Genomic DNA, 20,309 nt, shown 5'->3' with positions numbered 1-20,309 from the left:
GGAATATGCTGCTCAGATACAAACCTTTTTTTTTCTGCAACATTTAATTTTTTGCTGGAAAACAAACACTTGGACTCTAAAATGTTTTTGTACCGACTCAATAATGTAGAAATCTATAACAAAGTTTGGATGAATAAAAACCCCGCAGTGCCGAAGACTTTTGAACAGTACCGTATATGTGTGTGTGTGTGTGTGTGTGTGTGTGTGTGTGTGTGTGTGTGTGTGTGTGTGTACTTGTGTGCACACACACACTACTGTTCAAAAATTTAGGGTCAGTTAGAAATTTCCTTGTTTTCCATGGGGAAAAAAACATGAAATGAGTTTAAATAGAAAATATTACAAAATGAATAAGAAATAGTCATTGACAGTTAGAAATATTTTTTTTTTTCCAAATTTTACTTTCATCAAAGAACCCTCCATTTGCAGCAATTACAGCTTGGTAGACCTTGGGCATTCTAGATGTCAATTTGTTGAGGTAATCTGATGAGATTTCACCCCGTGCTTCCTGGAGCACCTCCCACAAGTTGGATTGGCTTGATGGGGGCTTTTTATGTACTATTTGGTCAAGCTGCTCCCATAACAGCTCAGTAGGGTTGAGATCTGGTGACTGTACTGGCCACTCCATTATAGACAGAATGCCAGCTGTCTGCTTCTTTTTTTTTAAATGGTCCTTGCATAGTTTGGAGGCGTGCTTTGGGTTATTGTCCTGTTGTAGGACAAAATTGGTTCCTATCAAGTGCTGTCCACAGGGTATGGCATGGTGTTGCAAAATGGAGTGATAGCCTTCCTTCTTCAAGGTCCCTTTCAACCTGAACAAATCTCCCACTTTACCACCACCAAAGCAGCCCCAGACCATCACATTGCCTCCTTCATGCTTGACAGATGGTGTCAAGTGCTCCTGCAGCATCTTTTCATTTGGTCTGCGTCTCACGAATGTTGTTCTTTGTGATCCAAACACCTCAAACTTGGATTCATCTGTCCATAACACTTTTTTCCAGTCTTCCTGTGTCCAGTGTCTGTCGTTTGCCCATTTCAATCTTTCTTTTTATTGCCCATTCTCAGATGGGGCTTTTTCTTCACCGCTCTCCTTAGAAGGCCAGCTTCCTGGAGTCGCTTCTTCACTGTAGATGTTGAGACTGGTCTTTTGCAGGTCCCATTTAATGAAGCTGCCAGTTGAGGACCTGTGAGGCATCTGTTTCTCAAACTACATGCTCTAATGAATTTATCCTCTTGCACAGTTATGCACTGGGGCCTTCCACTCTACTTTCTATTGCAGTTAGCAACAGTTTGTGCTGCTCTGTGAAGGGAATAGTACACAGCATTGAGGAGATGTTCAGTTTCTTGGCAATTTCTCGCATGGAATCACCTTCATACCGTATCTCAGAACAAGAATAGACTGACGAGTTTCAGGAGAAAGTTCTTTGTTTCTGGCCATTTTGAGTCAGTAGTCGAACCCACTGGTTCAACTACTGACTCAAATGCTGATGCACCAGATACTCAACTAGTCTGAAGAAGCTCGGTTTTATTGCTTCTGTAATCAGTGCAACTGTTTTCAACTGTACTAAGATAACTGCCAAAGTGTTTTCTAATGATGATTAGATTAGATTAGATTAGATTAGATTAGATTAGATTAGATTAGATTAGATCGAACTTTATTGATCCCTTTGGGAGGGTTCCCTCAGGGAAATTAAAATTCCAGCAGCATCATTACAGATAAACAGAGAATAGAAAATAGAGAAAACTTCTAGATAAATTAAATTAAGTATTTACATATACAAATATAAAAAAGAATAAGATATGGGAAAAGAAGAAAGAAAAAGAAAAGAAAAAAAGTCCAGCAGGAGAGGTATTGCACATTTATTTTGCACATTGTCCAGTATTGCTTATTGTTAGGCTAGGCTACTGCTCCTTCCTGTCCTCTGTACAACTCCTCTCTGGGGGGGAGGAGGGGTAACAGGAGTTGTACAGTCTGATGGCGTGAGGGACAAAGGAGTTTTTGAGTCTGTTCGTCGTGCACTTGGGAAGGAGCATTCTGTCACTGAACAGGCTCCTCTGGTTGCTGATGACGGTGTGCAGAGGGTGACTGGCATCACGCCATGATGTTCAGTAGTTTGTCCATAGACCTCTTCTCTGCCACCGTCACCAGAGAGTCCAGCTTCATGCCGACCACAGAGCCGGCCCACCTCATCAGTTTGTCCAGCCTGGATGTGTCCTTCTTGGATGTGCTGCTCCCCCAGCACACTATGGTGTAAAACAGGACACTGGCGACCACAGACTGATAGAACATCCACAGGAGTTTCCTGCAGATGTTAAAGGACCGCAGCCTCCTCAGGAAATACAGCCTGCTCTGTCCCTTCCTGTATAAGTGTTTGGCATTGCAAGTCCAGTCCAGCTTGCTGTGCAGCCACAGCCCGAGGTACTTGTAGGAATCCACAGCCTCCACCTCAACTCCCTTGATCAGAACTGGTCGTGACCTTGGTCTGGACCTCTCAAAGTCAATGACCAGCTCCTTGGTCTTTGAGGTGTTGAGCTGCAGATGGTTCCTGTTGCACCAGACGGCAAAGTCCCTCACCAGGCTCCTATACTCGTCCTCTCTGTCATCCCTGATACACCCCATGATGGCTGTGTCATCGGTGAACTTCTGAATGTGGCATAACCCTGAGTTGTAGCAGAAGTCTGCGGTGTACAGGGTGAAGAGAAGAGGGCCCAGCACCGTGCCCTGGGGTGCAACGGTGCTGCTAATCACAGTGTCAGACGTGATGTCCTTCAGCCTGATGTACTGTGGCCTGTCGGTGAGGTAGCTGGAGATTCCAGGTGACCAGGCAGGGGTCCACTCGCATCCTGTTCAGTTTGTCCTGAAGCAGTAGGGGATGGATGGTGTTGAAGGCACTCGAAAAGTCCAAGAAGAGGATCCTCACTGTGCCATTTCCTTTATCCAGATGCGAGTGGGCTCGGTGTAGCAGGTAGAGGATCGCGTCTTCCACACCAACACCTGCCCAGTACACAAACTGCAGACAGTCCTGGGCATGTTGTACCTGGGGTCTGAGGAGGCTGAGGAAGAGCCGCTCCAACGTCTTCATCAGATGTGAAGTGAGTGCCACCGGTTGGAAGTCATTCAGCTCGCTGGGCCGGTTCTTCTTGGGAACTGGAACAATGCATGATGTCTTCCAGAGGGTGGGCACTCTCCCCAGCTGCAGGCTGAGGTTGAAGATGCGTTGGAGTGGTTCACCCAGTTCAGCAGCGCAGGTCTTCAGTAGTCGGGGACACACCTTGTCCGGGCCTGCTGCTTTCCTGGGGTGAAGCTTCCTCAGTTGACCTCTGACCTGGTCTGCAGTAATGCATGGAGGAGTCTGTGTTGAGGTGGGGGAGGAGGGGCTGCTGCGATGACTGGGGGGAGGTGTGTTGAGGGAAGAAGGAGAGATGGCTGCAGGGAGGGTGGGGGGGGACGTGGGCTGGTTGAACCAATTGAAGAAGTCATTCAACTCATTCGCCCTCTCCACTGTCCCTTCAACAACTCTGGTTTTTGTATTGTGGCCTGTGATGGTTTTCATACATTCCCAGACCTCCCTCATGCTGTTCTCCTTCAGCTTCTGCTCCACCTTTCTCCTGTAGCTGTCCTTAGCTTCCCTCACACAGCATTTCACCTCCTGCTGTACTGCTTTCATCGCCTCCCTATCCCTGCTCCTGAAGGCGGCCTTCTTCCTGTTGAGGACAGCTTTGACTTCCTGTGTTACCCATGGCTTGTTATTAGGGTAACACTGTACAGTCTTAGCGGGGGAGACCACGTCTGCACAGAAGTTGAGGTAATCCGTCAGACAGTGTGTCAGCCCCTCTATGTCCTCACAGTGTGGGCTAAGCAGCACATCCCAGTCCATGGTGTCATTACAGTCTCTGAGGGCATCTTCCATTTCAGGGGACCACCTCCTGATGGAGCTAGTTGTTGCAGGCTGTCTTTGGACCAGGGGGGTGTACTTCGGCTGTAGAAGAACCAGGTTGTGGCCAGACTTCCCTAGTGGGGGGAGGGGTGTGGCTCTGTATGCATCCCTCACATTAGCATACAGCAAGTCAATTGTCCTGTTGTTCCTTGTTGGACAATCCACAGCCTGGTAAAAAGCAGCCAAAGTAGAGTCCAAAGTAGCGTGATTAAAGTCCCCAGAAATGATGATAAATGCCTCAGGGTGCTGTGTCTGCAGCCCTGCTGTGACCGAGTGAATCCTCTCACATGCAGCGGCTGCGTCTGCGCTCGGAGGGATGTAAACAAAGATGGTGATCATGTGACTGAACTCCCTTAGCAGATAATATGGTCACAGGCTAACGGCTAGCAGCTCCAAGTCCGGGCAACATAAGACTATCTCTATCTCTATGGAGATATGTCCCGGGTTACACCAGCGGTTGTTAACATAAATGATGAGTCCCCCACCTTTGCTTTTCCTGCATGTGCTAGTGTCTCTGTCGGCTCTCACAGCAGTGAATCCCCGCAGGTCCACGTTAGCATCCGGTACGAGGTGTGTTAGCCATGTCAACGTAAAGGTAAACAAGCTGCTCTCCCGGTAAACCCGCTGGTTGTTCGGTGCGGATAGTTCGTCGACCTTGTTCTGCAGCGAGTTCACATTCCCCATGATAATGGAGGGAATGGATGTTTTGCAGTGCCGCCGGTTGTCTGCTAGCCTAGCCTTTAGCTTAGCCCTGGTTTTGCAGCCCCTGGGTTTCCTCCTCAGCTCTGCCAGGATGGGGTGTCATATCCCGGCTCGTCCCATTGTTTTCAGGGCCAGCAGCTCCTCTCTCGAATAAGTGAGAAAACTGAGACAAAAGAGGTTAAAAGAGCTAAAAAGTACAGAGCTACTGGAGAGGCAGCCGTCTCACACAGCGCCCACTACTAACGTTTAACCTTTTAAAATGACAGACTTGCATTAGTGAACACAGCATTCCATTGGAACGCAAGACTAATTGTTGCTGATAATGAGCCTCTCTACGTTTATGCAGATATTCCATTCATTAACAGCCATTTCCAGCTACCACAGACATTTACAACATTAACAATGTCTAGACAGTATTTTTGATTAATTTGATGTTATTTTAATGGACAAAACAATTGTTTTCTCTCAAAAATGAGGACATTTCTAACTGACCCCAAACTTTCGAACAGTAGTGTATATAAAAATCGATCAGTATGATCGATTCCACGTGACTCAGTGACTCCACGTGGATTAGAAGGAAATTTCATCAAAGAGCTCTCGATATTGGACTCACGGTGAGAGATGATGTCTTAAATTCATGAGGATTTATGACTGCGTACAGGAATGTTTCTTTATTTTCCCTTTCTTCAGCTTTTTGGGATCTGTTGCCTGTCCACAATAATGTTTGGTCAGTAGATTTTCCCCGATCTGCACCACTCTGACTTTCAGTAGTTTAATCTTATTGTCACAGTGTTGACCTGGATAATATTTTTCAGCTCTTCATTACCTTCCTGATGCAAGGAAAAAGCTTACTTCTGCATTTAGACGTGCATATGAACGAACAAACAAACAAACAAACAAATAAATAAATAAATACGCAAGTACATGCTGCAGTGGACCATTTGCTAGCTAGACAGTTTTTTTTTTTATGCTGGATCATCATGTTTCACTGAGTGTTTCTGGACTTAAAATGTCCACTGAGGATGCTTGAAAGTGTGTTGCAAGAAAAAGTTTGGATTTTAGTTATAATTAGGACAAAGTTTGGTTTTAAAGACAACCAGAAACCCAAAAGTGACACGTTTTCACACTGGATAAAACAGTATTTGTGTAAAGTAATGGAATAATTCTGATTATTCTCTCCACATTCACTGGATATGAGTAATCACACACTCTGATTGGCTACTCTAATACTAGGATATCAGCTCATATACCGTGAGTAGAGAAAAACAAAATGGTGGCGCGTGTTGCTGAACCAACTGAGGATGAAATAAAAAACTCTACTCAAAAACAAAACCCCCAAAATACAAATAAATAAATAAATAAATAAATAATGGCAACTAAATGTGGAATGGATGTATTTGATGGTAAAAATGTATCTTTTTTTAATTTTTCAAGAATTATTATCATCACATTTTTCACAAATTGCTCCTGTCATTTTGCCGGTTTGTTTACATTCTTCATCTTTAAGCATTAAAATTTGTTGAATTTTTTTAGACTGGTTCAAAAACGCGAAGTTTGAAAATGACAGAACTGAAATGTCCAAGGAAGAATTAAATAAATGTCAAGTCAAGTTTATTTGTATCGCACTTTTAAAAGTAAACATTGTCGCAAAGCAGCTTTACAGAATTTGAACAACTTAAAACATGAGCTAATTTTATCCCTAATCTATCCCCAATGATGAAGCCTGTGGCGACGGTGGCAAGGAAAAACTCCCTCAGACGACATGAGGAAGAAACCTCGAGAGGAACCAGACTCAAAAGGGAACCCATCCTCATTTGGGCAACAACAGACAGCATGACTATAACATTAACAGTCCTAACATAAAGTCAGCTTCGTTGATGCTATAAACCCCCCACCGACGGAAACCCGAGCGCAAAACCGTTCACGACAACCGCAGTCCCAAAGTCAGCAAGTCAACTGCAGTCCCCAGCCACAAAAGTACCACTGCAAGAGTCCAGAGCATCCTCCAGGCGCAACCCCCAACTGTCCACATGGGGCCGCCCTCCACAGGAGCGATGTGATGAGACTCCAACCAGACACAGGGCACCAGGATGGATCAGGCAGGTCCGAGGAGCAGAAGAGGTTCAGCATCTCGATCCCAGGACCGACATGTAACTCAGAGGGACAGATTGGAGGGGGACAGAAGAGAGAGAAAAACACAGGTTGTTAGGTATGCCCAATGTCACCTGAATAAGTAGGAACAGTATACATATTGCACTGAGTACAAGCAGGGACTCCGGCAACTAACTATGACAGCATAACTAAAAGGGGAGAGCCAGAAGGTAACACAGGCATGAGGGAGCCCCGGGACATAAAGCAGCAGCCACTACACCGTCAACAAACTCGAGTGAGCAAGCGAGTGGGGACTGACAGCATCCATACATCCCAGTTTACCAAAACACTCTGTCTGAGGACCCTCCAGATCTACTCCTTTACCTCATAAACACCATTAACACAAGGCTTGACTAAACAGATATGTTTTCAGCCGAGACTTAAACGCTGAGACTGTGTCTGTTCATGGTTTCGTTACCATGTCTAAATGTCTAAAGCTGTTCTATTCCTCGGCACGACAGCAAGACGGCACTTTCGACAAAAAACTTTTTAGCTTTTTCTTTTGCTTTAAAAGTTTAAATTGAAATTTTTTTCAGGATACCGTATTCTTTAGACAATTTTATTGCTTTCTCACTACGCTTTAGACTTTCCAGGATATGAAGTTTGTTTTTGACATTGTCACATCTGCATGCCTCAAACTGCTACTCACATACACACGCGCAGCACCATTATGACTAATTACCACGCACCTGTTCCGGATTAGAGTGCAATCACAGCACACACTGATAAGGACCCTCTAATCACACAGACTTTGCGAAAGTATATGCGCTGTACCGAGTGTCTCACATTACCAAGCCTTTTTGTAACACTGTGTTGATGTTCTGGTTTCCGACTCTGTTTTGGATTTTGGATTTTGCCCTTAGTCTCCACCTTTGATATCCTGTCTGTTCTTTGCTTGAACATCGCCTGTTTCTCAACTCTGATTTTTGTTTATCACTGATTTGGATCTGTTTGCCAGTGTGTTTTTAAATAAAACTCTTCCAGCAATTACATCTGTCTATTGCCTACATTTTCTGACAGATGGAGAGTGTCTTACATTTACAACCCCGGTTCCAAAAAAGTTGGGACAAAGTACAAATTGTAAATAAAAATGGAATGCAATGATGTGGAAGTTTCAAAATTCCATATTTTATTCAGAATAGAACATAGATGACATATCAAATGTTTAAACTGAGAAAATGTATCATTTAAAGAGAAAAATTAGGTGATTTTAAATTTCATGACAACAACACATCTCAAAAAAGTTGGGACAAGGCCATGTTTCCCACTGTGAGACATCCCCTTTTCTCTTTACAACAGTCTGTAAACGTCTGGGGACTGAGGAGACAAGTTGCTCAAGTTTAGGGAGAGGAATGTTAACCCATTCTTGTCTAATGTAGGATTCTAGTTGCTCGATTGTCTTAGGTCTTTTTGGTCGTATCTTCCATTTTATGATGCGCCAAATGTTTTCTATGGGTGAAAGATCTGGACTGCAGGCTGGCCAGTTCAGTACCTGGACCCTTCTTCTACGCAGCCATGATGCTGTAATTGATGCAGTATGTGGTTTGGCATCGTCATGTTGGAAAATGCAAGGTCTTCCCTGAAAGAGACGTCGTCTGGATGGGAGCATATGTTGCTCTAGAACCTGGATATACCTTTCAGCATTGATGGTGTCTTTCCAGATGTGTAAGCTGCCCATGCCACACGCACTAATGCAACCCCATACCATCAGAGATGCAGGCTTCTGAACTGAGCGCTGATAACAACTCGGGTCGTCCTTCTCCTCTTTAGTCCGAATGACACGGCGTCCCTGATTTCCATAAAGAACTTCAAATTTTGATTCGTCTGACCACAGAACAGTTTTCCACTTTGCCACAGTCCATTTTAAATGAGCCTTGGCCCAGAGAAGACATCTGCGCTTCTGGATCGTGTTTAGATACGGCTTCTTCTTTGAACTATAGAGTTTTAGCTGGCAACGGCGGATGGCACGGTGAATTGTGTTCACAGATAATGTTCTCTGGAAATATTCCTGAGCCCATTTTGTGATTTCCAATACAGAAGCATGCCTGTATGTGATGCAGTGCCGTCTAAGGGCCCGAAGATCACGGGCACCCAGTATGGTTTTCCGGCCTTGACCCTTACGCACAGAGATTCTTCCAGATTCTCTGAATCTTTTGATGATATTATGCACTGTAGATGATGATATGTTCAAACTCTTTGCAATTTTACACTGTCGAACTCCTTTCTGATATTGATCCACTATTTGTCGGCGCAGAATTAGGGGGATTGGTGATCCTCTTCCCATCTTTACTTCTGAGAGCCGCTGCCACTCCAAGATGCTCTTTTTATACCCAGTCATGTTAATGACCTATTGCCAATTGACCTAATGAGTTGCAATTTGGTCCTCCAGCTGTTCCTTTTTTGTACCTTTAACTTTTCCAGCCTCTTATTGCCCCTGTCCCAACTTTTTTGAAATGTGTTGCTGTCATGAAATTTCAAATGAGCCAATATTTGGCATGAAATTTCAAAATGTTTCACTTTTGACATTTGATATGTTGTCTATGTTCTATTGTGAATACAATATCAGTTTTTGAGATTTGTAAATTATTGCATTCCGTTTTTATTTACAATTTGTACTTTGTCCCAACTTTTTTGGAATCGGGGTTGTATGTAAAAGTTCGTAGTAAAAGCAAGGTTGCAGTGTATATGGTTCGTCCACCGTACAAGTCTCTTGTTACTATACAAACGATATCTACTATCAGAGTTGCTGTTATAGTAAATCAATCAACACCTTCTGACCAATGCCAATCCAGAATTCAACAGCAGTTTGGTAAAGATTAGCAACGTAAATGTGTCGAAAGTTGCTCTGATACTTAGTGGAGTTTCTAAGAGGATTGGATCTATTGAGTGTTGGCTGATACTCAGAGCTTAGAAAGATGGAGTGAGGACAATGGACACTTCCCTGATAAATGAGTGCGTCAGGCAGTCTGTGGCTATGGTGAGAGGTCTGATAAAGAGGACCCCCACCCTTTCACAAACCCTCCACCCTCCCCACACTCAATAAAACTATAGGGATTTATTTCCCAAAACAGTAAGCTAATACTGTAGGCTTTCAGCTCACTGGCTTTAGATCTGCTATCTGTCTCCAGCGTCAAGTCTTTGCCAGATCTGTAATTAAGACCTGGGTTCTGTTGGCAACCTGAGACTGAGACCTTTTCAAAAGAAAGAGTCCCGCTTTTCCCTGTGAGTGTCCCTTGAAAGAAGTTGAATGTACAGGGAAAGGTCACACGTTACGTCAAACACTTTTCCTGCTTTGATTTTTTTTGTTGTTTCAAATTGTGCAGTTCATTATCCGTTCTTCTACACGAATGAAATATTTGGTGAGGATCTGCGAGTCAAAGGAACTCATTCTCCTTCGTGTCCTGCTCCCTAGACTACATTCCGGCAACTCACTGGAGAAAAAAAGCAAAACAAAAGCAAGAATTGTTGGGGCTAAAAAAAAAGTGCCAGGACTTGTGTTGCTCATCAAAAAGCAGAAATGATTCGTAGTGATGGTTGGCGATGATTTCCCTCCTGTGCCTTGGATACCGTGATGGATGGCCCTGAGGCTTTCCTGCTTCAACCTTTTTTTCCCCCCACTGGCACACTTGTACATAGCTTTATTTCTGAATTTCCATTTGTGTGTGGCCTTCTAGGGAACGCCGCATATGGTGCTGGGTAGGAAAGACTGAAGAAGTGATTTTTTCTTTTTTTTCAATGTAAGGGTTATTGCAGCAGGTTTAATTGTAGCTGGTGTAGCAAAGCAGTGAGTGGATTTTATTTCTCAAGAGCGCGGAAGCTCAGATCCACTCAGGTCCACTGAGGAAACAGACAAGTTGACCTCTGACCTCAGTTAATCATTCGCAAATTAGCCATGTTCTCAGGTCTGCACTTCCAGTCCACCTCCTTCTGCTGTTTACACATACTTTCGGGACACGCCTCTTTAAGATCAAAGGACAGCTATTATCACTATTATGGATGCGTTGATACTGTTTTTGGTAGATATTACATTACATGCATTTAGCAGAAGCTCTTATCCAGAGCGATGTACAACACCCCGAGCAGCCTGGGGAGCAGTTGGGGGTTCGGTGCCTTACTCAAGGACATTTCAGCCATTCCTGCTGGTCCAGGGAATCGAACCAGTGACCTTTTGGCCCCAAAGCTGCTTCTGTAACCATTAGGCCATGGTTTCCCCTGTTAGGGCACAAATAGACATTAAGAGACAACTTGATGGACTGAAGCAGATACTCAATGTTGAGAAAATATTTTGCGTAAAGATTTTCGTTGTGCTTATGAGAAATATCGTGTACATTGTATTTTTGGTCAAATCTTTGCAATGATATGGATCAACAAAGCAAGTCATGGAACACAAACATGAAAATCGTGGAATAATTATGCCACCATATTTGAATTTGAGTATCCATCGGTGCACCATTGGCGGCAAATTAGCTCGTTTTGAACTGATTTGCTGTTGGTGACACACTTGAGCACGTTGCGTCGAGCCCAGCACTGGCCTATTTAACCCCGTTTACTTACATTTCACAGGCCATTAGATCCTGGAAAAAACAGCAGGCTGAGAAGATTTTCCTTCAGGAAATGACAGTGTGTAAATTATTTTTCATGTGCAGCGTGTGTGTGTGTGTGTGTGTGTGTGTGTGTGTGTGTGTGTGTGTGAAGGAGAGAGCATGGAGGCGTGGTCGATTACATTGCAGCAACTCTTGTTTTTCAGGTCACGGATGTTGAGGCCTGTTCTGCGCTCGCTAGAGGACGGATATTTCAGGAATCGACATGCCAATACCTGCTGCATCGGGTTTTTGGCTGTGAGAGGAACCTATAGTGTGCCACTCCTCTAAAGGGAATGTGGTGTATTTGAGAGAAGGTTCAGATTTCTGTTAGAGCTTTTCTCTGAGGTTTGAGTCTATGAGTTGTTTTCCTCCTTGGGGTTAAATTAACTTAAAGTGACGACTTAATTCTGTTTTATTCCATATTATTTCATTCCTGCAGTGGATTACTGCCTACAGCTCCCAAACTGCCTTTCTGCTATTTTGTCCATGGGTTGTGGACATGACTGTGTGTGTCCTTTACATATACATACGGCCACGCCCCATTTTACAGCAAAACACCACTGACTTCTCAGAAGCTGTGAGTCAGAAAGCTGAGTGAGCGAGTGAGGGAGCGAGTGAGGGAGTGAGCGAGCGAGTGAGGGAGCAAGTGAGCGAGTGAGGGAGGGAGTGAGTGAGTGAGCGAGGGAGTGAGCGAGGGAGTGAGGGAGTGAGTGAGTGAGTGAGCGAGGGAGCGAGCGAGTGAGTGAGTGAGGGAGAGAGTGAGCGAGCGAGTGAGTGAGCGAGGGAGAGAGTGAGCGAGCGAGTGAGTGAGCGAGCGAGTGAGTGAGGGAGTGAGTGAGTGAGCAAGCGAGCGAGTGAGTGAGCGAGCGAGTGAGTGAGGGAGCGAGTGAGGGAGCGAGTGAGCGAGTGAGGGAGTGAGGGAGGGAGTGAGTGAGTGAGGGAGAGAGCGAGCGAGTGAGTGAGTGAGCGAGCGAGTGAGGGAGCGAGTGAGGGAGCGAGCGAGTGAGCGAGCGAGTGAGGGAGCGAGTGAGGGAGCAAGTGAGCGAGTGAGCGAGTGAGGGAGCAAGTGAGCGAGTGAGCGAGTGAGGGAGCAAGTGAGCGAGTGAGGGAGCGAGTGAGGGAGTGAGGGAGCGAGTGAGGGAGCGAGTGAGCGAGGGAGTGAGCGAGGGAGTGAGCGAGGGAGTGAGCGAGGGAGTGAGCGAGGGAGTGAGTGAGCGAGCGAGTGAGTGAGGGAGTGAGGGAGTGAGCGAGGGAGTGAGTGAGCGAGTGAGTGAGCGAGCGAGTGAGTGAGGGAGTGAGGGAGCGAGCGAGGGAGTGAGCGAGGGAGTGAGTGAGCGAGTGAGCGAGCGAGCGAGTGAGTGAGCGAGGGAGCGAGTGAGGGAGCAAGTGAGCGAGTGAGGGAGCAAGTGAGTGAGGGAGCAAGTGAGCGAGTGAGGGAGCAAGTGAGCGAGTGAGGGAGTGAGGGAGCAAGTGAGCGAGTGAGGGAGCAAGTGAGGGAGCGAGTGAGGGAGCAAGTGAGGGAGCGAGTGAGGGAGCGAGTGAGGGAGCGAGTGAGCGAGGGAGTGAGCGAGGGAGCGAGGGAGTGAGCGAGGGAGTGAGCGAGTGAGTGAGTGAGGGAGTGAGCGAGTGAGTGAGTGAGCGAGTGAGTGAGCGAGCGAGGGAGTGAGCGAGTGAGTGAGTGAGGGAGTGAGCGAGGGAGTGAGTGAGCGAGTGAGTGAGCGAGCGAGTGAGTGAGGGAGTGAGCGAGCGAGTGAGTGAGCGAGCGAGCGAGTGAGTGAGTGAGCGAGCGAGTGAGGGAGCGAGTGAGGGAGCAAGTGAGCGAGTGAGGGAGCAAGTGAGCGAGTGAGGGAGCAAGTGAGCGAGTGAGGGAGCAAGTGAGGGAGTGAGGGAGCGAGTGAGGGAGCGAGTGAGCGAGGAAGTGAGTGAGGGAGTGAGCGAGGGAGTGAGCGAGGGAGTGAGCGAGGGAGTGAGCGAGGGAGTGAGCGAGCGAGCGAGGGAGTGAGCGAGGGAGTGAGCGAGCGAGGGAGTGAGCAAGCGAGTGAGTGAGCGAGTGAGTGAGCGAGCGAGTGAGTGAGTGAGTGAGCAAGCGAGTGAGTGAGCGAGTGAGTGAGCGAGTGAGGGAGCGAGTGAGGGAGCGAGTGAGGGAGTGAGTGAGGGAGTGAGTGAGCGAGGGAGGGAGGGAGTGAGTGAGCGAGCGAGTGAGCGAGCGAGGGAGTGAGTGAGGGAGTGAGCGAGGGAGTGAGTGAGCGAGTGAGCGAGCGAGCGAGTGAGTGAGTGAGCGAGCGAGGGAGCGAGTGAGGGAGCGAGTGAGGGAGTGAGCGAGTGAGGGAGTGAGCGAGTGAGGGAGCGAGTGAGGGAGTGAGCGAGTGAGGGAGTGAGCGAGTGAGGGAGCGAGTGAGGGAGTGAGCGAGTGAGGGAGTGAGCGAGTGAGGGAGTGAGCGAGGGAGTGAGTGAGGGACTGAGCGAGTGAGGGAGGGAGTGAGGGAGGGACTGAGCGAGTGAGGGAGTGAGTGAGTGAGGGAGCGAGTGAGGGAGCGAGTGAGGGAGCGAGTGAGGGAGTGAGTGAGGGAGTGAGGGAGTGAGCAAGGGAGCGAGTATGGGAATGTGTATGGGATCTGTATGGGAATGCGTGTGGGATCTGTATGGGAATGCGTATGGGATCTGTATGGGAATGCGTATGGGATCTGTATGGGAATGCGTGTGGGATCTGTATGGGAATGCGTGTGGGACCTGTATGGGAATGCGTATGGGATCTGTATGGGAATGCGTATGGGATCTGTATGGGAATGCGTATGGGATCTGTATGGGAATGCGTGTGGGATCTGTATGGGAATGCGTGTGGGATCTGTATGGGAATGCGTGTGGGATCTGTATGGGAATGCGTGTGGGATCTGTATGGGAATGCGTGTGGGACCTGTATGGGAATGCGTATGGGATCTGTATGGGAATGCGTGTGGGATCTGTATGGGAATGCGTGTGGGATCTGTATGGGAATGCGTATGGGATCTGTATGGGAATGCGTGTGGGACCTGTATGGGAATGCGTATGGGATCTGTATGGGAATGCGTATGGGATCTGTATGGGAATGCGTGTGGGATCTGTATGGGAATGCGTATGGGACCTGTATGGGAATGCGTGTGGGATCTGTATGGGAATGCGTGTGGGATCTGTATGGGAATGCGTGTGGGATCTGTATGGGAATGCGTGTGGGATCTGTATGGGAATGCGTGTGGGATCTGTATGGGAATGCGTGTGGGATCTGTATGGGAATGCGTGTGGGATCTGTATGGGAATGCGTGTGGGATCTGTATGGGAATGCGTGTGGGACCTGTATGGGAATGCGTATGGGACCTGTATGGGAATGCGTATGGGACCTGTATGGGAATGCGTGTGGGATCTGTATGGGAATGCGTGTGGGATCTGTATGGGAATGCGTGTGGGATCTGTATGGGAATGCGTGTGGGATCTGTATGGGAATGCGTGTGGGATCTGTATGGGAATGCGTGTGGGATCTGTATGGGAATGCGTGTGGGATCTGTATGGGAATGCGTGTGGGATCTGTATGGGAATGCGTGTGGGATCTGTATGGGAATGCGTGTGGGACCTGTATGGGAATGCGTGTGGGACCTGTATGGGAATGCGTGTGGGATCTGTATGGGAATGCGTGTGGGACCTGTATGGGAATGCGTGTGGGATCTGTATGGGAATGCGTGTGGGATCTGTATGGGAATGCGTATGGGATCTGTATGGGAATGCGTATGGGATCTGTAATTCAGCCCCTTCGACAAACAACTTTGAGCCTTGGTTTTGTAATAAACAATGTGATTAAAATAAACAACACATATAATTACCATCATATCTTCCTTCATTCCTTCCTTTCATCCAGCTGCACTGATGTACTTTCGTTTTTCCACACTTCCTTCTGGATGGTCCTTCCGTCCTTCCTCCTTTCCTTCCATCCTTCCTGCTTTTCTTCTTTCCTTCCCTCCTTCCTTCCTCTTTGTCTCTGCACTTCCTTTCTTCCTTCTGTCCTTTCTTCCTTCTTTCCAAACAACTTCTCACACTTCTGTCCACTTCTCATGAGCAGAGGAGTGAACAGTCTTTTAAGTCAATTAACAGAACACTTGATTGTCAAAATTTTCTCTCATCATCTGCAGTAATTAACTTTTTTTTTTTTACCTCTTCTTTTCTCAGCTGACAAAAGTGACAGGTGTGAGATGTCAGTGACACGGTAACATACATAATTAGTTGCGTGTGCGTTGGCGGGTAATTGGCCAGAATTAAAGGAAGGAAGACCTTTTCAAAGTGGACTCAACACACTCTCAACACAAAACGGTGCAACATCACACCAGCGTGCACCGGCGTAATTACCTGCTGAAAAGAGCAGACGTGACGATGTGGATCGAGTTGCTGTTGTTGCTTAAAGCAGTCAATCATGATGGATTCCCAGTGTTGATTTAACACCTGTGTGTTTATTCGTGTTCAGTGGATCATTTATAAACCCTGTCGGTGTTCATAAAACACTGGATATTTTCTTGGTGTTCCCAGAGCAGGTTAGATAGTGAGACCAGTGGTCATGGTGCTTTACTTGTTAAGAAGTGAAGCTGTGCTCATGTCATGGATATCCTCAAGCTGGATGAAAGATTTCCCTTGTGAAAGAAGGATAGTTTTGAAAATGCAGTTTTTACCTCTCCCTTTTCCAAATCAGTTGCTCAGATGACTGCAGCATCACAGTGCATTCTCAGAAATACAGGTACCTAGGTGTACTTTATCTTCTCACTGTACCTTTAAAACCTATTCACGCTAGATGGTTGGATCTGAAGGAGCGCTACACTAAAGGCCCAGTCCCACAATACCGATAACTATAACTACAAATATAAATAAATAGGTCCCCTGCAGTGTATGTGGTCGGTGCTCACACCAGACTGATATCGATCCCTATAGCCCAGGCCTGGGTTTATCCGTATCGGTGACATTAATTCTGGAGCCGTTTTTCCAGACCTGGACCTGATCCCATAAAACAACTGACCAATCAGGTCCATGGCCACAGCCAGCGCTGAGGCCCCCGCGGTCCGGACCTCAGTCATTTTTAAGGGCTGAAAATACATTTGTACGCTAAATATTCAACTGGATAAAAAAAATAAAGAACATTAAAATGTCTCCATAAAAAGTGCATTGTTAATTATGGGTTGCTTTACAATCAGGGTACGCAAGCTAAAAATCACATTTAACACTTATTATCTTCAATATCAAAAGGCTTGACTAAATAAACTTGGTTGTTTATTGTAGCCCTGTGATCGCTCTATTTACCATGCAAAAAAAAAATGGTGATAACGTTATTTTTGGTGAATGTATGGCAATATATGTCATATTTAGCAAAATTACTCGTGTCATTTAGAAAAAGTGCTTTTTTGACCACAGGTAGCTCCAAAAGGGATGCACTTACATCATTCTTTATACCATAAAACACATATTTGGTTCCATATCATTGGAAACATAGTTAAGTTTTAATGTTGAATGCCAGTAAGTTTTCAGACTATTTTGATCAAATTAGTCTGTAATTGTGTCAAAAAAATGTCCTCTCCGAGACAGCTAATTTTTCAATATAAAATAACATATCTAAAATGATTATTTTCATCCAAAAATGTGGTCAAAATATTGGGACATAAATATTAGAGACAACTAACACAAAGCTTACAGCCTTATATTTAAAAGCACTATGGGAGTAGTGGATTCTGAATTGTCAAAAAAAAGTCCTCTCCGAGAATCACTTCATTTGTTTCTCCCAGCCCTGCTTAAAGCGACACTTCATCTTCTTTATCTTATAGCAGATTACACCAAACTACCATACACACATCAAAAAATTACCTGAAATCTGTTCTTTAACTCGTCCTTCACTTAAAAACTGGTACAAGAACCAGTTTGAATCAATTTGAATTTTGGACCCCTGTGACACAAACTTTGTCCCCTGATTGTAAAACAACCCTTATGTTAAACCCTGATTCTGTCGTGTGTGTGTTTGGTCCGCGCGGCTCTGAGACCAAGAACACAAAAGCGAATGAGCGCTCGACTCGGCGGAGGAACGCAGTGCAGGAGACACGGGGTTTCCATGGTAACCATCAGCGCGCTTTCATCAAGCTGTTAAATTGACATTTTCGAAGCAGAGCAGTTGTAGCCTGCCTTGTTTGTGATTTTAAAAATAAATCATTCGATAAGCCAAAGCAATAAAGTGGAAAGTTTCAGCTTATGTTTGCCTTGGATAACTTTGCCTAAAACATGGTGGTGTAGACTGATTTTTTTTTTTCCCAGAATGTTTTTGTGTGTCGGTGTAACGGATGCCAGATTGTTAATGTATCTCAGTTCCACAGGCTACATGGTTAGGGGATCTCTTGTCCTCATTGCTTGGGCCAGATCAAACCATTAAACAAGCTTCAATTATTCTTACTCTTGCCACATACATGATTTTTTTTCAAAACTGACGATATTCAGTTCAAACACCATTAAAAGTAATTTCAGGAATAGATCTCTTGTGTGACGTGTAATTCACCCTCTCATTTAAATATGTCAAAAATTTTTCGGCGCGTGCTTTGCGCATCATGGACCTCGGTGATTTTAAAATGCTGCCTGCGGCCTTGATCAGGTCATTGTTTCCATGTGACGTTGTCTGAGCGCGTGCTGTTTTTCCCCGGGCATCTTTCTACATCCTTGTTTCATCATGAAGTCATGGAATACGGATTCACAGAAAATAACAAAATATTAGACAAAGCACGGATCCTTTATTCTCAGAGATGTGATTTTCAGTGAAATATCAACAGTAAATTAATAAAGTAAACATATAAATGCAGGTAAGATATTTTAATTATGAACTTTGGCAGTCTAAACATTTAATTGTTTTAGACTTCTTCTTAATTTTTTATCCATGATGCATCATCCGTATGAAGTCGGTACCCAATCTGTAATATACTGAAACATCTGACCATTCCATAAATTATTAGCATCCATATTAAAATCTGTGACTGCTCTGTATTTTGTATCTTTTTTAATTATATTTCCGTAATCCATAACCTATCTGTATTTTATCAGCCACCACAGTGTGTGCATGGGTGGTTTTGGAGTCCAAGCTGTACAGTATGACCTGGAATAATGTGCTGCTACTTGGGAAAAACTTCCATGACCATTCCTAAGTTGCATGTGTTTATTTCCCTGAGTGTCGGGACCGAGTGATATTATAGTGGGGATTATAGTTGTGGTGTTTCTGCTCCAGACTGGAACTAAACTCAGGCAGAGGGAGAGTCAGAGCTGGAGTTATACGGTAGGTAGAGTTAGAGTTATTGGTGTTATGGGACTGGGCCCTAAAAGCTACTTAAAAGTGCATTATATGGATGTTCCTGGTTAAATCATACACACTGAATGTACAGAACATGTCCCCTTGATGATACCATCCCAGCAACAAGGAATAGTCCAGCTTGGTACCTTTATTTCTGAGAGTATGTTTTCATACAACACACAAAACCCAGACAATGTGCAGGTTCAAGGTACAACATCAGCATTTTCAAAAACATCTGTTTTTCCTGCTCACATGAAAACAATGAAAATGGAAAAGATCTCCATCTTGGAGTTGGATTTTTTCCCCCTGAAAATCTCAATTTTCATTGGCCCAAAAAACTTTAAAAATATCCCGAGACAGACCTCAGAGCCAAGTTGGGTTGGTGGATTTGTGAACTCGTCTCCATCCTGTTTTACTCTTCATTCCTGTTTTCTATACACCGTGCTATTCCCATGTTTCCTCAATTCCCATCCTTGACAATGCTGTTTTTTTCCTCTCAGGTTGCTTGTGAAACATCCCTGAAGTCCCAGCACGGAGAAAACAGCTAACCAGACGCACATCTCAGAACACACATCTCAGTAAGTACTCCATGACATCATAAATTCCTGTGAGGCATCAGCTGATAAGTGTTCATATGGCATACCATGATATTCTTCATGCACATTTTTGGACTTGTCAGATCTCATCATTGCTAGACAGAGTGAGGCTGCCGAGGTAGGTAGGGAGAACTTATTCTGTGGACACTTCTGAACAAACAACAAAAAACTAGATAGAGACTGTAACTAAAGTCACAGTAATTTGCGCTAGCTCTTACAAACCAGGACGTCTGGTCACCGTACCCTATAGATCTGGAACAGGAAGAGATGGAGAATGACGCTTAGTGAGGAAAAAATCCTGTTTTTCATGGATCATTCCAGATCAGTACCAAAAGTCATAGTGACTGAATTGAGCCCAGAGATATTCTTCATGTGAAATTTGGACATGATTGGTTGAAAACTGAGGGAGAAATGGCATCCTAAAAAACATAATAATGATAATAATAACGTAGAAAGATCCTGAGTGAGAGTAACAATTTGCGCCAGTGCTGCAAGTGTAAATTAAAAACTGGTTCTTCAAAATGTTCCACTTAGGATTGCTAAGGATTCCAAGAGCTTTGCAGGAAAGAGAAATCCTCTTGTTTAAGATTTCACATAAAACCAAGAGCAACTAACTGAAGAACCCTTCGAGGTCTTGGATGGAACTATGTAGGTCCTTACTTTTAGTGAATAAACACCTCAAGAGTTCTGTGAGGGTTCTTTTAACAGTTATAGCCCTGTAAAGAAGCTTTACATGTGTTTCTTTTTTCTCCTTGAAAAAGAGATCCTCTGGATCGGGTTTTACATTAACCCCCTTGAGGGGGTCACCCTACAGGAACAAACTGAAGATCTTTGTTTTGTTTACAAAAAGATGTTTCATTATACAGTATAGTGCTTTGTGATAAAATTCATGTATCATAATATGAAACTGCAAAAACTTTAAAAGGCCACAATGAAAACATCACCACTTCCTGTGCTAATTTTTGTCTACCAGCCTGTTTTTTCCTGACAAAAAGGGTTTGTCATGGGTTATTTG

The 20,309-nt window shown here is 45.0% G+C and overlaps 1 protein-coding gene across 5 annotated transcripts in view; it reads left to right on the top strand.

Moving 5' to 3' along the window:
• Nucleotides 1-20,309, top strand: part of thrab (thyroid hormone receptor alpha b) — a 333,280-nt gene that overhangs the window by 121,120 nt on the left and 191,851 nt on the right. For 4 of the 5 annotated variants that reach the window (XM_060940345.1, XM_060940344.1, XM_060940346.1 and 1 more), the window contains exon 2: nt 19,199-19,276. The gene's annotated coding sequence lies outside the window, so the exon portion shown is untranslated. Of the gene's footprint in view, nt 1-11,657; nt 11,717-19,198; nt 19,277-20,309 lie in introns of those variants that run through there. The other variant, XM_060940348.1, reaches the window with a different exon arrangement.

This window comes from Neoarius graeffei, chromosome 14 (assembly GCF_027579695.1).
Source record: "Neoarius graeffei isolate fNeoGra1 chromosome 14, fNeoGra1.pri, whole genome shotgun sequence".
Taxonomy (NCBI): Eukaryota; Metazoa; Chordata; class Actinopteri; order Siluriformes; family Ariidae; genus Neoarius; species Neoarius graeffei.
The sequence above is the reverse complement of the archived record's forward strand: the minus strand, read 5'-3'. Positions and strand labels throughout refer to the sequence as shown.